The sequence below is a fragment of the Ceratotherium simum genome, chromosome 30, assembly GCF_057802395.1.
Source record: "Ceratotherium simum simum isolate JZ-2026a chromosome 30, ASM5780239v1, whole genome shotgun sequence".
In the NCBI taxonomy this organism is placed as follows: domain Eukaryota; kingdom Metazoa; phylum Chordata; class Mammalia; order Perissodactyla; family Rhinocerotidae; genus Ceratotherium; species Ceratotherium simum.
In genome coordinates, this window is record NC_141929.1 from 33,543,437 (window position 1) to 33,559,159 (window position 15,723).

Here is a 15,723-nt window from a genome sequence, read left to right on the forward strand (position 1 = left end):
AAAATTTTTCCAGTTTTCTTGGACAGGAGATGTTCACCATGTCAAGATTTCAGTATTTGGAAATTTATCAATTTAGTGTTCCATTAGTTAAACAGATGGAAATCTAATTACAAAAATACCCTAAAACTCCCACATACCCCTCCATGAAGATGGGTAACCTGTGTGGGCATGAGCTTCCTGTCACTGGAGATGTTTGAGCTATGGCTGAATAGCCATCTATTAGAGGTAGTTTCAAGGGCAATATTTTTGAAGGAAGCAGAAAACGATCTTGATTCCTACTGATGGTCTTTTCCATCTTAGATTCTGGTATCAGATCGCACATATTGGAGACTTATTATATCTCTCTATAAAACCTATTGGGAATAATGACCAAACCTCAAGGAGTTTATATTCTAGAACAGGGGTCAGCAAACTATGGCCACAGGCCAAATCTGGCCTGTCACTTGATTTTGCAAATAAAATTTTATTAGAATGCAGCCACGCCCATTCATTTATTTATTTTTTGTGGCTGCCTTTGTACTACAAGAGCAGAGTTGATTAGTTACAACAGAGACCATCTAGCCCAAAAGCCTAAAATATTTACTCTCTGGCCCTTTATGGAGAAAGTTTGCCAGTCCCCATAAACAGTAAACTGCAAAGTTCAATGCATACGTCCTAGAGAGCATATCCTTACCTATTGTGGTATACAGTACATTAAAACTTCTCTATATATTTATTTTTATCTTATTTTTAGCTTTTGACCATTTCTAAGTCTTAGGGTCCTCATCTCTACAGTAGAATACCCACTTCATTGGGTTGTCGTGGGGATTAAAAGGGATGATGCATGGGAAATAGTTCACACAGCTTGAACCTGAACTTCTAACCACTACTCTGTATTACACAAGAACAAAATAGAGGAGAGTGAAGTAGATGAGAGCTGGGGAGGTAAAGGAAGGCTTGTTGCGGGGGTGTGACTGGAGTTGTGTTTTTGAAGAGAGGAACGAAGGCTGGAATGGTTGTGGGGATACTGTTATCTGGGTTACAGTGAGGCTGGCTAAGTCAACCTCTAATCTTCCTAACAAGAGTCCTCCTCCCTTCCCCCATATCTCTGCTGTGTTTCGAAAGGCCAGAGAGATTTTTTGCCTGCTAGTTATTCACTTGATCCAGAGAAGGGAGTGCCTCTGTAATTTCAATCTGTGCTTTCTATCACCAAGATAAACTAGTAATGATTTGCCAATAAGATGCAATTACAGTGCCTGCTGGGGTCAATATTCAATCAGTGGTTCCATTCTGAGTGCTGCTTTGATCAGTTGGTCAAAAATTTCCTTTCTTTAGATGCTTTGTAAACCATGATTGATTGGGAGGTTTAGGGGTTTAAGATTGGGATGTGATTTCATTTCTAATCCAACTTTTGAGCAGCACTTCAAACTGGCCAAATGTGACAGTCTCCCTTGGGAAGCCCCCGCCCACCCTGAGACCAGACTTGGCACTTCTTTGAATTACTCCTAACCATCTCCTCCCCCTCCCCCAAATAACGGTCAGACTTGAAAGTGTCATAAATAAAGCAGATTATTCTGAAGGTTTTGCGGGGAGATCGTCAAGTCATACTGGTCACTCCATAGCAAAAACTTAATCCATTTTTTTCATTGAGCATTTTTTCAGTTCTTACCTAGTGTCTCCCCATCTGCTTGATTGCCTTTTTCTCCTTTCTCCTCCCTCACATAGCCTCTTAGACTTTCCTCTATCAACTAAAACAACCTAGCTTTTCCCCTCAGTTTGGAAATCTCACTTAAAATAATAATATCTTCATTAACCAAACAAGGCCCCGAATGTTCCTCAAACATGCCCCTTGGGAGTACAGCCCAGATCACCGCACTGGGAGATCTTTGGCTGATTTATAGCAAGAAAGTAGGATTTGGTTGAGAATAAATCAAAATGAAATTGAGAAATTTCATCCCAGAGACCCAAGATGATGGTATTTGATTGGATCTCGGTGTTTAGCTGGGTCCTAATCAGAGTAGACAGCCTAATAGTTTGGGGGCCTCTCTCTCTCTCTCTAACTGAATTTAGCTGCAAATCTGATTTAAGCTTAGTTCAAAGGCAGAATTGTCATCTTGGTTTTGATATAGATTCTCATTTACTTAAGACTTATAATCAGGAGTTTCAAGTAGCTAACGGCAGCTCTTCTGTGAAGCTAAGATTTATTATTTTATGTTTAAAATGTAAATCTTTATAATCCTTCTGGATTTCATTTTTCTAATGTGACAACATACCTTAAATTTAAAATACATATACCTTTTGTCCCAGAAATCCCTGTTATGGGAATCTATCCTAGTGAAATAACAGCCCCAGGACTTTTATGAGCAAGGATATTTATCAAAACATTATTTGTCAAGACAAAACAAAAAACTCATGGATGTCCATCAATAAGGGAAAGATTGAATAAATTCTGGTATAATCCTATTGTGGAATATTAAATGTTTCCTAAAATAGATAAGTTAAATCTCTATCTATTGACCCAGAGGACTGTCAATAATGTATTGTCGTGTGAGAAAGGCACCAAAAGGCAGTTATAATCCCAAATCCCTTATATCAATGTTTATTTAAAAAAATGTAGAAAGATGTGAGTAGAAAAACACCAGGCTGGTATATTTCACTTTTACGGGAGATGAACATAGGTGACTAACATTTTCTTTACATGCTTTTATACTCTTTCACTGGTTTCAATGGTTGTGGTGAAAAGATGTCAATTTTGTAATTTGATAAAAGATTACATTTGACAGGAAGATTTTTAAAAAATAAAACAAGTCAACAAACAAAATATATTATTTCTTTCCTTGGAAAACTTGGTGCCAAATTTTGTGGGAGCTACACACATGTGTGCAGAGAAGAGTGTGTGCGTGTTGTGTGGTTTTCTGCCCACAGTCAACCTTCTTGAGAGCTGGGACAATTCAGGTAAGGGAGAGGGCCCAGCTCTGACTTGGTGACAGGAGGATCCTAGAGCTATATCTTGGCTTCTGATGGCTTTGTCTTTATCTTCCCCTGGATGGAGTCCCACCGGCAGTCACTTCCCTGGTGCCTTACCTGCCACGTAACCCACTAAGGATCAAGATGATTCCAAGTAAACGAAATCACAGCAAATTTTTAAATTGTCCCCTTTCTATTGCCTACTGAATTTGAGTTATTGCTCTGCTTTTTAGAGATATAAAAGGATTAGATTTGGAGGATCCAAGATCCAAGTTTGAGTTGAGCCTCCTGTTACCATCTATGTGACCTTGGGTAAATAACTGCTGGTCTTAGGTGTCTCTACCATGCAATGGAGACCTCTTCAGCAGACCTCACTAGGGATAGTAAGAGGCCTAAATAATGGATAATGGTTGTGGAAATAGTTTTTAGTCTTTACAAATTTAAAACACTGTAAACTATCTCATTTCTCTGTGATTACCTTCCTTTTGAAAAAAATAAAAGTTACTTCCTTTTTGTGTGAAGATCCCAATAAGAAGTAATATTTGGCTTTTGGTCTTTCTGCCTCTAGAGCTTCTATAGTAGAGAGCAGTTCAGTAGGATTGGTGTCAGGGAAAATTTTACAGACAACAGAATTTCATGTCAAATTGTTCTTTTTGCTTATCGGGTGAGGATTAAGTGTTTCCATTGTCTCCCATGTTATGGCAATCAACAAGTCTTTGATAAAAACAAAACCACTAACTCATTAGCTCTGGATTTATTTATTTATTTATGTATTTATGTATTTATTTATTTATTTATTTATTTGTGTGTGATGAAGACTGGCCCTGGGCTAACGTCCATGCCCATCTTCTTCCACTTTTTTTATATGGGATGCCGCCATAGCATGGCTTGACAAGCGGTGCGCCAGTGTGTGACTGGGATCCAAACCCCTGGCCACCACAGCAGAGTGCAAGCACTTAACCACTGCCTCATGGGGCGGGCCCCTGGATTTATTTATTTTTGTTCTTATCACTGGATAACAACAACAAAATAATCCCCTTTTGAAGTATTTTTAGTTTTAACTTAGAGGCTCAATCTGTTGTTTTCTCTTTGTCCCATTTTAGGTTAAGCATTCTAGTTTATACCTTTGCTCCCCCTTTAAAGATAGAGCAGAGGCATTGCCTTAATAATAGGAATATTCTACAGACTAAGTTGGGTATTTTTAAAAGCAGTTGTCCATTACGAGAACGTATTAACAACCAGCGTTAGTCTATTATCTGCAGGTAACTAATGACTTGCACGTCTATTCTCTCATTTAATCCTCAAAGCAGAGGCTCAGAGGGCGTACCTGACTTACCCGTATGGCTAGTGAGTGACAGTCAGGACCTAACCCATTATTATTAGACGAGCAACATAAACAATTTTAACACAGGGTTAAAGAAGTGATCATCTTGATTGAATTAATGACCATATCAACTAGACACAGGGGACAACTAGCTTGACCAATTTCCATCCCATGTAACCCAGAGACTTCTTTTTTCTGAGACTTCTCAGATAAGCTCACAGATATTCCAACTGTTAGTCAAACTTAGTCAATCATGGAACCCTTTGGAAGGCCATTTCAGGGGAATAGGTTCTAAAAACTATGCCTCAGGGAAAGCTGCTCCAGCTGGTGTTGGACTCCTGTATCACACTGCTATCCTTCCCCCCACCAGCTCTATAGACTCTCGCTTAGCTCTTGTAAGAGGCAGCATTTAAATATTCTTGTTGTTCTTTTTTGGGTGCTCAGGCTATTAATTAATTTTAGTTGTAAAGAAGTGAGAATTGCCAAGTGTCCTTTGTGCTTGTGATCTGGTGTTCTTCTGTCAGAAAGTGCTGAGGCCCATTGTTCTAACCCCTCTTTGTGTTCACATTGTATTTTTCACAACAAAGCATATCTATTATCTTCCATCCAGATTTGGAGTTCTGTCTGTAGATTTTTTTGGCAGTGGCCATTCTGAAGAGGAGCAGAGCAGAATGGCTCTGCAAACGGTGTGCTTTTACGAGGCTGCTCAAGTGACTAGACCTGTCTCGTCTTAGTCTTATGTGTTTTGGGTGGACTTTCCAGTGCAGACGCTAACTAAGGATGGAGGAGAGACTGTTCACTGCATGGATATTAATTTTCCCCTCATGTGAAAAGGAGCTGGGAAATGGATCACTGAGTGTTTACCTAGCACAGAGAATGGAGTCTGCATTCATCTATCTTCCATTGTTCTCCCTTCAGAAAGACGTTATGGCTGAGCCCCACTCTGCTAACTGCAAGTATCACCAGTGACAGCTTTGCAAGTGGCCTTAACAGCTTGTCAAGAAACTAATCAATGTAGCTTTTCACAAAGAAATCTACTTGATCAATATCACCAAGCAAGCCCAGACCTAAAAAACAGATCACATAAGTGTTTTCATAATCGATAGAAGTTACACAGAAAATAAATTATTGGGGGTATTTCAATGAACGTATCATAAATGTTCTCTGCTGATAGCTCTTTCTCTGGGAGCAATCGTAATATACCAAAAATGATAGGCGAGAGTATACAGGTTGTCAGAGAGACCCTTAGAGACATGGCCCTGACATGGGACATTAGCTTAGGTGATGCAACTCTGGTTTTGAAGGAAAAATGGTTTAAGTATCTGACATCCCAATTTTTCCCCACCAAGTAGGTTATAAATTTTGTATGGACAGGATTATTTTGGTGTCTCAGTACCATGGGCATGGGCATATAATAAGCATATCAGTAAATTCTTTCTGAGTTGATCATGATTCCCTAGACCTATCCAGGGGCTAGTACTAACACCAGGAGGTCATCCCCGTCACCTCCACCCTCTGTCTTTTTCCCTAGACTCCATGGGGAAACCCAATTCTAAATGTTGTAAAATTTCCTGACAAATAATCTAGAAGTGTGGACATTAGGAGACACTGAAACACCTGGAAATAAAACCTAAAGCATAGCTATACCACAATAATACATCGAGACATTACCCAACTTTTCTCTTCCTGGTGTTTTATGTCTGTATCAGTCATCTATTGTCTCATAACAAACTGTTCCACAACTTAGTGGCTTAAAATAACTACTGTTTTATTTGCTTATGATTTTGTGAGTCAGCAATTTGGGCTGAGCTCAGCGGTGGGCTTTTCTGCTGGTCTTGCCCGAGGTCACTCATGTGTCTTCAGTGATTTGATGGCTCAGCTGGGCTGAAGGGTCCAAGATGGCCTCACACAGTGTCAGGCAGTTTGTGCTGGCCATCAGCGGAGCCTCTCTCTTCATGTGTTCTCTCTCTTTCAGGAAGGCTAGCTTGGACTTCTTTTCATCATGGTACTGCATTTCAAGAGAATGAAAGTGAAAGCTGCGCAAGGAATTTTGAGGCATCACCTTGGGTGTCGCACAATGTCACCTTCTCTACATTCTGTTGGTCAAAGATAAGACACACGGTCAGCCCAGGTTCAAGGGGAGAGGAAATAGACTCCACCTCTTTATGAGGAAGCAGCAAAGTTACATTGCAAGGGGAAGAATAAAAGGATGGAAAGGATTACTGAAGCCATCTTCACAAAAAATATCCACCACAATTTTTCTCTCTCTCTCCATCCCCCCCAATATGTATCACCTGACCTCATTCAAGAAGTTAGATTTTCTCTGCTCCAAAAGAGGCTTCAGCAGAGAAGGGATGAAAGAGTGGAAAGAAGAGAAAACAAGAGTCTTTTCCAGGTTTTTATGCTCTAAAGAACTAAGCCTAGGAGTAAGGGAGAGGCAAGGCATAGACAAGATGTTGGGAAGAAACATCTTGAGTCAGTTTCTCCAGAGACTAGATAAAATATCCTGGGGTTGGGCTTCGGGGTCAGGATATGGGTCAGGGAGCATGCAGAGGGGAAGTTCCAGGTAACTGTGGGAGGGATGGTCATGCCCCAATGTCATGGGAGAAATGAAATAAATCCCACAATGTCAAGCATATCTCAGAAGTAATTGGAGAGCCACCTAACCAGAAGGAGCCATAGGTCAAAGGAAAAATGGAGGCCTATGTGAAACAATAGCCAAAGATTAGAAGGGAGGTGGTGTCTCAGAGGGTATGAGCATGGAAAGGAAACTCAGAGGACCAGATGACTGCCTTCCCCCTCTCCCTTCCATGCTGTCAATACTGTGAAACGACTTACTCCCACCTAGCCCCCAGAAACTTTCCTAGGGAAGAGGAAGAGCCAAGTTATTTGAGATTACATTCCTACTATTTTAGTGGGACAGGGACTTGACATCTGCATATCTTGGTTAATTCCATAATCAGATCTCTTGAAGCTGTGCTATTGAAGGGTCTTATAGTGGTGTATTTATACTTTCCATTTAATTGAAAATGGATGAGATTCTCCTAGAACCCAAACATGAATTTGCCCCACACGTGATGGTAAGACAGATAGTGTTTATCTTACGACATCTGGTCCATCAGTTCAGGTTCAAAATGTTTTCTCTATGCTCACATTCTCAAATTGAATAAATATTTTTGAGCACCTATGTGTGCCAGGTGCTGTGGAAGCCACAATGGAAAGCAAAAGGAGAGCTGGTCCTTGCCCTTTTGGAGCTGGAATGTTTAAGAAGGGCCCCTCGGTAGAGCCTTTATAGGTTCCATTACAGGAGACAACTATATAGTCCTAAATGGGTCTAAACAACTCCTGAGAGGGATGTGCCACAGAGGCACCATAAAGGAGTTTCAGAAACAATTTAACATTAACCTTCCCTGGGATAAACCTGATCAAATTGGCTCACCTCTGCCAAATATTTCCTATCTGTAGCCAAGAAAGAAAACAAAATTAATTACCATGACTTACCATGGGTCAAACACTGTGCTATAAGATTTATCTGTATTATATCCCTTCATCTCCTCAATACATCTGAATGAACAAATGTCTCCAAGTTCTGTGCTCCATCTACAACGGTTCATGTGGAAATTACCCAATATATTGAACAATATCTCCCTTTCATCTTAAAATAAGCAAACAACATTTGCCCAGTTCTGTTAGCTTTCATTCAAAACCTTATAATCTCTTGGGAGTGATAAGAGCTGATCTGATAAACCAAGGCAATGTGACAGTGGGTAATTATGATCCAATGATGAAAACAATGTGCCTCCATACTTTGTAGGAAATTGAGCCATGCATACAATTAATCATAACCCAAGAACAGAAGCAGGAATACCACAGAGCTTTGGGAATTCAGTATCAATTGAACAGTATATATTTTATAACTCCTGTTTAACCCCACTCCAAGCATAATGAGAACTTATTTATAAGTTTCCTTCCTTTTCTAACTTTCAGAGAAGCCCGGCAGTCAGCTGGAGAGAGAGGATGCACTGACATTTGTGAATGAGTGCACAGCCCTCTCTTATTGATCGTTTCTCCTCTGAGTGTCTTCTGCGAGATATACGTGTATAATTCTAGGGGCAAAAATCTTTTCTTTGACAATGAACAATCTGTAGTTACATCCTGGATAAGCCCAGCCAGACTCAAAGATTGGTTAGATGTCAGATAAGAGCTTGGAGGGCAAGTTGGAATTTCTCGGGGATGTAAAATATCCCTTAGATTTCAACTGAAACAAAACAAACAGTAAATAAACAAATAAATAAATAATTTAAAAATCCATTAATCTGTGCTTGTCATCAGAAAAGCAACCTTTGAAAGTTCACAATATTTTGATTGATTTTTCAAATAGTAAATCAAGAAAAGAAGTCCTCAAAAGTGCTGGTTTAAAGATTTTCATGCCATTGATGGGGGTAGGCACCTGGAAGGAAAGCTTTCCACTGCTGAATTTCTTTTGGCTTTTATTTCTACTGGCGCTGAATAACTAAATGCAGTCAAAGGCTAACTCTGAGACTGGCAATGGGAAAGCAACGCTCTTACGAGGTTTTAGTTTCCCCCGTAACACTCTTAAAAACCTCACAAGGTCTCAACAACATTTGAATATTTCTAGGACATTAAGTACCTTGAAAAATTGATAGATTGAGCTCTTCTACCTGCATACCATACGAAGGGATTCATTCCAGAAGCAATCAAGCCTGGGTCTGTTGATTGGATGAATGGCCAGAATCAAGGCTATTGCTGAGTCCCAGGTGGCAGAAGACTCTGGAATGACACATATGGGGGTTCTAATCCGAACTCTAGCTCTTTCTGGCTGCTTGGCGTAGGACAGATCATGTACCCTGGCTGATCCAGTTTCTTCATCTGGAAAACGAGAACAATATGGTGCTTACCTAACAGGTTTGTTGTGGGAATGAAAATGACTTCTATGGCACTTAGCACTGCATGGTACGCACAGTAAGTACCTAATAAATGATATATATTACAACGATACCCTATGAGCTTTTGGGTTCCATTAAGCAGAGGCTGTGTCTATACAATCAGAAATCCTTATCCCTGCAGGGGAGGGAGTGTGTGGATAGAAGTTCAGTGGGGGAGGGGAATTAACTTGGATGGGAAAAATTAATATCTCTGCTAACTTCTACTTGAAATCTTCAATTGTGAGTGTACATAACAAACCACAATAGTATTAATAGTACCTATAATTTTTTCACAAATATAAATCCCTGGTATCTTCATATATTATTACAGTTGTCACAGGGATCTTGAAATAGTAGTTATGCACAACAGTGCTTCAAAAGTTTAGTGGTTATTAGATCTGCGCATAGATCTTGTTTGCTAATGTCATTGGCCTGCATGTTATGAGTGGGCAGCCTCACTCTGGTAAAGGGCAGGACGGAAATGCAATCTTCTGCTTCGGTGCCCTGCCTACAGGAGGCAAAACATCTGGGAAGAACTAGTCTCTGAATCAGGACTGGCCACCCTCTCTCTCTTTTCGTTCCCTAACTCTGTCTGTGACTAATGGCCACCTCAGATTCAAGGGAAAACATGAAGTGAGAGCTCGCATGTAGTCCTCTGCTTGATCAGCATTGCCCAGTCCAGCTATGAACTCCGCATGGAGGAACTGAAGCAGAACCTGTAATCCCAACTAGCTGCTGTTCCTTGTGTTTCGAGTGCTTTGAACAGGATTTCCATAGGGAAAGAGGAGTGGATAGTCTTATCCAGGTCCCAAACTTCTGCAACAAACCCCTATCAATATTCCTATTAGATAATCCTTCTAGTGAGACATTAACATTTAGTGAGCACTTTATGTTCCAAGGACTGCACTAAGTTCCGCACATATATTATCCCATCTAATTCTCATGATCATCTGAGCTTTGGCTATTAATACTCTGATTGTACAGATGAGACAATTGGGTTTAGAGAGGTTCAATGACTTGCCCAAGGTCACTCAGCCAGTAAGTGGGAGAGTGGGATTCAAACACAGACTCCTCTGACTCTAAGTTTTGTGTTGCTTCTACTACTTCCCACAAAGTCAAATAGAAAAAACATATTTTACTTTCCTGCTTGGTTTCTTAGTAAGAAGTCTGATACTTTTATCATAATACATCATGGGGAAGCAACTCCCTCGCCTTCACAAAATAACATGGAAAATATTTCTTCTAGATGTTTTTCCTTGGGTGAGAGCAGGTCAGTTCTTTTTTGAAGCAAATTCTTTCTTTGCTTCAACGATGATATTCTTGGAATTGTTTAAAAATACCTGCTCTTTCGGATAGGGTTGGATTTTTTCTTGCTGGTGAATTAATGTTGGCATAAACCCTTTGCTGAAAACTATTTCTGGACACTAGAAACTTTTTACTAACTGAAACCCTGTTTTTGGCTCCTCTTTTATTAGGACCCATCTCAGTAAGTGGCCCCATCATTGATCCAGTTGGACAAGCCAGCAATCTGGGAGCCTCCCCTCTCTCAACACCCGTAGTCAGTCCCTCACCAAATTCTCATCAATTTTAACCTCCTACATGGATCTCAAACATATCCGCTACTTCTCATTTCTGCCACCACCACCACAGCAAAACTGTCACGATCTCTTGCCCAAACTACGCAACAGACTCCCAACTGGTCTATCCATTCCTACTCCCCTATGCTCTGGCTTCTTTCCCATCTCTTCTGCGTATGAAGTCAGTTTTTTTTTTTTTTTTTAGATCCTTTAGTTATTTCCCTTTGCTCTTGTTGTGACATCAAATCTCCTTAATATGGCCTACAAAGCTCTTAACTATTTGACCCCTAAATACCTCCTTGTCTCGCTTTAGCCCACACTGTCCCTTACTCTCTCATTGTCAGTTACATGGACCTTCTTTATCAGTCAGGATATGATAGGTTAAGCTGCAGCAACAAACAACTCCCAATCTCAGCATCTTAAAAGCACAAACACTCACTTATTGCTCATACTACGTATCCAGTGTGTCAGCAACGGCAGGTGGAGGTACACTGATCCAGAGAAGAAAGCATGACGAATTATATACCGGCTCTTGAGGCTTCCTCCCGCTAGTATGCTCACATTCCATTGGCAAGAGCAAGTCATGTGTCCATGCCTCCCTTCAAGGAGGCAGGGAAGCACAATCCCAGCATGTTCCCAGAATGACATGCCAAATCAGTATCAGGGCATTCTACCTGTTACCTTCCTCTCCAGGCCTTGGAACATGCTGGTTCCTACGCCTGGAACACTTTTTCCTCCAGTTTTTGGAGTAACTCCTGTTTATCCTTTAGATTTAATCTCAAATTTTGGGAAACTTTCCCTGACTCGGTCAAATACGCTTATTATAGGCTCTTACGACCACATAAATATGTATAAAACTTGCCATAATTGCAATTTTATCTTTGCTTAAGTGAGTGATTAATACCTGTCTCCTACCTAAGACTGTAAGCTCTATGAAGGCAGTGACTATGTTGGATTTTGCTCACCAGTGTTAGAACAACAACAAAAACAGCTTTACACATATCACACATCAGGTGTAGTTCTGAGTGCTTTGCATGGAATAACTCATTAGTATTTATAATAACTCTAAGAGGCTTATTGCCACATTTTATGGATTAGGAAATTAAATCACAAAGAGGTGAAGCGACTTGTCCAAGTTCACGTAGCTAGTAAGTGATGTGAAGTCCAGATTCAGATCTAAGCCTTCTGCCTCCAGAATCATTATCTTAGCCACTACCATTTACAGCCTTTCAAACATCTAGCTATTCTATGGCACCAAAAGAAGTGCTCGGTAAATATTTGGTGAATGAATTGATGAAGGAATAAACTCGTGTTGTGTGGGGCACACTCAGGAAAAGGCTAGCACAGAGTGATTTTTCTGGAATGTCAAAACTGGAAGGTGCTTTAGAGATCACTCAGTTTAATCCTCTTCTCTTACAGACTGATAAACCATAGCTCAGGGTCAAGGCAGATGCAGAGTCTGCATTCGGGCTCCCTTGGCAGGAATAACATGCCAGTTCATGTCTCCCAGAGCTACACCTTCCTTACTTCATTGAGCAACAAGGTAGAAAATGGCACCGGTGGGAATTTCTTCCAACAGACCAATGGAAACTTTTGTGTATGTGAAGGATTTGAGTGCAGGGAGTAGAAGTATTTTTTACCTTCCCCTCCCTGTTCTGAAATTAGATTTTCTAGGACAAAAAAAAATGCCAAAGGTAATGAAATCTCCACAGTTACACACACAGTTTAAATTAACAGTATGAGTCAGTGTTCAGAATAGAAATAGCAGCAAAAGCTGACATCCTGGGAACAAATGACTCAATTAACTATATGCACACTACCACCCAGTTAAAATTTCCTTGATAATTTATAATCAGAGCCCCATGAGAGTTAAACCCCAAAGAGGCTGTGGCAAAATTTGTATCTGGTTAGCAGGGTGGCTACTTCATTGGAGTAGGTTGGGGTGCTACCTTTGGCTTCCTACCCCCCTGTTGGGTTCTAGATGCCTGTTACCTATCTCCCAGAGGCATGGTGTTCCTTATGGACATGAAAATATGCCAACTACAGCCTTCATAATTCTCTTTACTGGAATCCAGTTCCTTAGAAAGCAAACTCAACTTCCCCAGCTCCCTGAGAAGGGAGAAGGCATATAATAAGTTTTGGCCAAACAGAAATGTTTCTGAGGAAAAGGCTGGATTGGGTGGATGTGGTATGTGGAAAGAAAGTACCTTTGAACATGAGATTTACTCATTTTCTTCCCAAGGAGAAAAGGGCACTGATAGCTAGCTCATTAGAGACCCCTCGATCCCTGAGAATTACACAGATGAAGAGGGAGAGACGTGATTTGTGGTAACTGAGTATCTTTTGCTCAAAATGGGAGTTGACTGAACCAAAACTTGGTGAGAAGAGTGAAAAGAGGAAGTGGGTCCAAGGCATCTTGGAGATCCAGCTAGAACAGGGAAGTCATAGGAAGGCTAGGCTCCCCCTCTTAAGCCTCATCCTCTTGATGTTCTCCTTTCAACGTGCCGGTTATGCTTTCAATTTTCCATCTTTGTAAGAATGTAGGCTTCTCGGACTCTCACCCAGCCTGGAAATCCAATGCAGAAGGGTCGTTTCTGCAGTGATAAGGACAAAATGGAGTGAGACAAGGAACGTGTGGTTTGGGGCTGGAGAGCAATAGTTGGTGACTTATACTGCGCCCCCTAAGCTCCACGCCCGAGTCTGATTCTGTGTGTAATTCTTGGCACCTGAATGGACCCACAGATTAGAGTGGGTGTGGTTGCATCTATATCCTGGTTGCTGGATCTTATAGTAGAGTTGATGCCTCATCTGAAGCAAAATATTGCAGGCTTCATTATAGTTAGCCTAGTTGTTAACTGGATTCCAGGGCTGTTGTCTCTGGACAAGTACATATGTTATCTTTTCATGTTCCTTGCTCTCTGCCTAGTATTCATCAACTCATCCAACCATCCTCCCGTACTCCCACCCATATATTTGTTCATTCCTTCAATCAACAAACACATGTTTTACAGCTCTGTGCCAGATACTGTGCTCTACATTTTAAAGGACACAGAGATAAGTGACTCAGCCAGGCGGATTCAGGGTTTGTCTGCACAGTGATAGTGAAAGGTCTGTGTTAGAGCTTACTCATTCCTCCTGGAGAAGGCATTAAATTACTCTGTCACCCACACTGTCAAGCTTGATGATTGAATCTGAGCTGTCTTATAATCAGCCTAACCTGGAAGGAAGGGCACAGTGACCCTGGGATCATCTTCCCCCTCTTCCCCTCTCCCATCCCTGCAGAGGGCTGCCCCTTTCCCAGGATACCTCATTTCTGCTTTGCTGTGCCCAAGTTCTAGCTGAAGACTTTCTCATCTAGAAAGAGCTAAGCCTCTTGTTTCAGGAAATTGTTGCATAATGGAAGAATAGGGAGATATCAGCTTCCTATGTGGTCAGGGGCTGGGTGATCAGTTTCTATGACTCAGGAAGTGACTTTAACTAGGACACGGTTAAATGGAACCACATACACATGTTCTTTCTTTGTTGTGATTGGACGATGCTAATTAGAAGCATCTTCCATGATCTTCCATGATCATCTATAATTTGGCACAGAGATAGTGAGAACATCATGCTTTGAGGCTGCAAAATGATTTCACAGCCATCCTATGTAGTGTTTCTCTACAGGCCTGTGAGGTAGGCAGGGCAGGGGGTCATCATCCTATTTTACAGACGAGGAAACAAGACTCGAGCAATAATCAGAGCTGGCATTGCCTCAGCACTTCCTGCGGGTCTGGTCCTTGCTAAACGCTTCCCACGCACTGATCTCATTGAACTCTAAAGCAGCCTCAAACTGCTAATTTAAAGATGAGTAAAACAAGGCTGGAGAGGATCAGCCATTTTCCCAAAGACACAGAGTTAAGACAGTGGTAAAGCCAGGTTTCAAACCCAAGATTTCTAGACCCCAGGTTCGCACTCTTAAAGATTCTGGGCTATATATATTATCCCAAGGGCACACAGCCACCAGTGGTGGGTTTGGGAGGGGAATCCAGGTGCTTGACCCCCCTGTCTAGTATTTTTCCAGTGCTTCAGTTTTCCAGTATGGTCTTCACCCTCCTGGATTCCAGCTTAACAGAATGACATCTAGAGAAGATGTGCTGGCTGCTGCTCCAAGGAGGCTGTGCAGCGGGCATGAACTCCCAGCCACTCCTCGTCACCCCAGAAGGGAACTGTCACTCATAAAAGCCTTAAATTCATGGTGCAAGAGTTTTCTAACTCAGTTGCATGCCATGATCTCAGCTAGGTTGGGATATCTGGAATAAGGAAATTTATTTGGCAAAGGTAAAACGTTTAAAAATGCAGGTCCGTTCATAACCAGAGAGAGTTAGCCAGTAGAGACTGGGTTCCTTTACTGCATGCTAGGTAGAGAATAGCCACTAATACTGAAGACTTTCAAAGCAGGTAGGTATTCTTTTCTCCACCTAAAAGATAAACAAACTGAGATTCAGAAAGTGTAGCTGGTGTGCCCCAGGTCACACAGCTGATAAGGCCAGTTGAGCTTTGAACTCTGACCTGTGTGGCTAGCAGAGTCCAGTCACCATTAGGCACCCTCTGCTGTCTGCTAGACCAGGCTGCTTGCCAGAGTCAGAACAGGAACCTCAAACTGGGGTCACAACTGTGAGCGAGCAGTAAGAGAGGTAAGGCAAGGCAGACGTGGGATGAAATGCGAGTCAACTCTAGGAGGCTGATGTTAATGCATACCACGGTCTCTGATTCTTTTACCTTAAACAAGAAATACAAACTAATACTTGGGAGAGAGGCATAGTCCTTTTCTGTGACAGGACAGGACAGTGTATGGAGTTTCTTCTTTGTCAATGAGATACTTAGCATTCCACTTTTTTCTTGAAATTTGCAGGTTGGAAAATTTACATTTTCTTGAAATTTGCCCTACTTA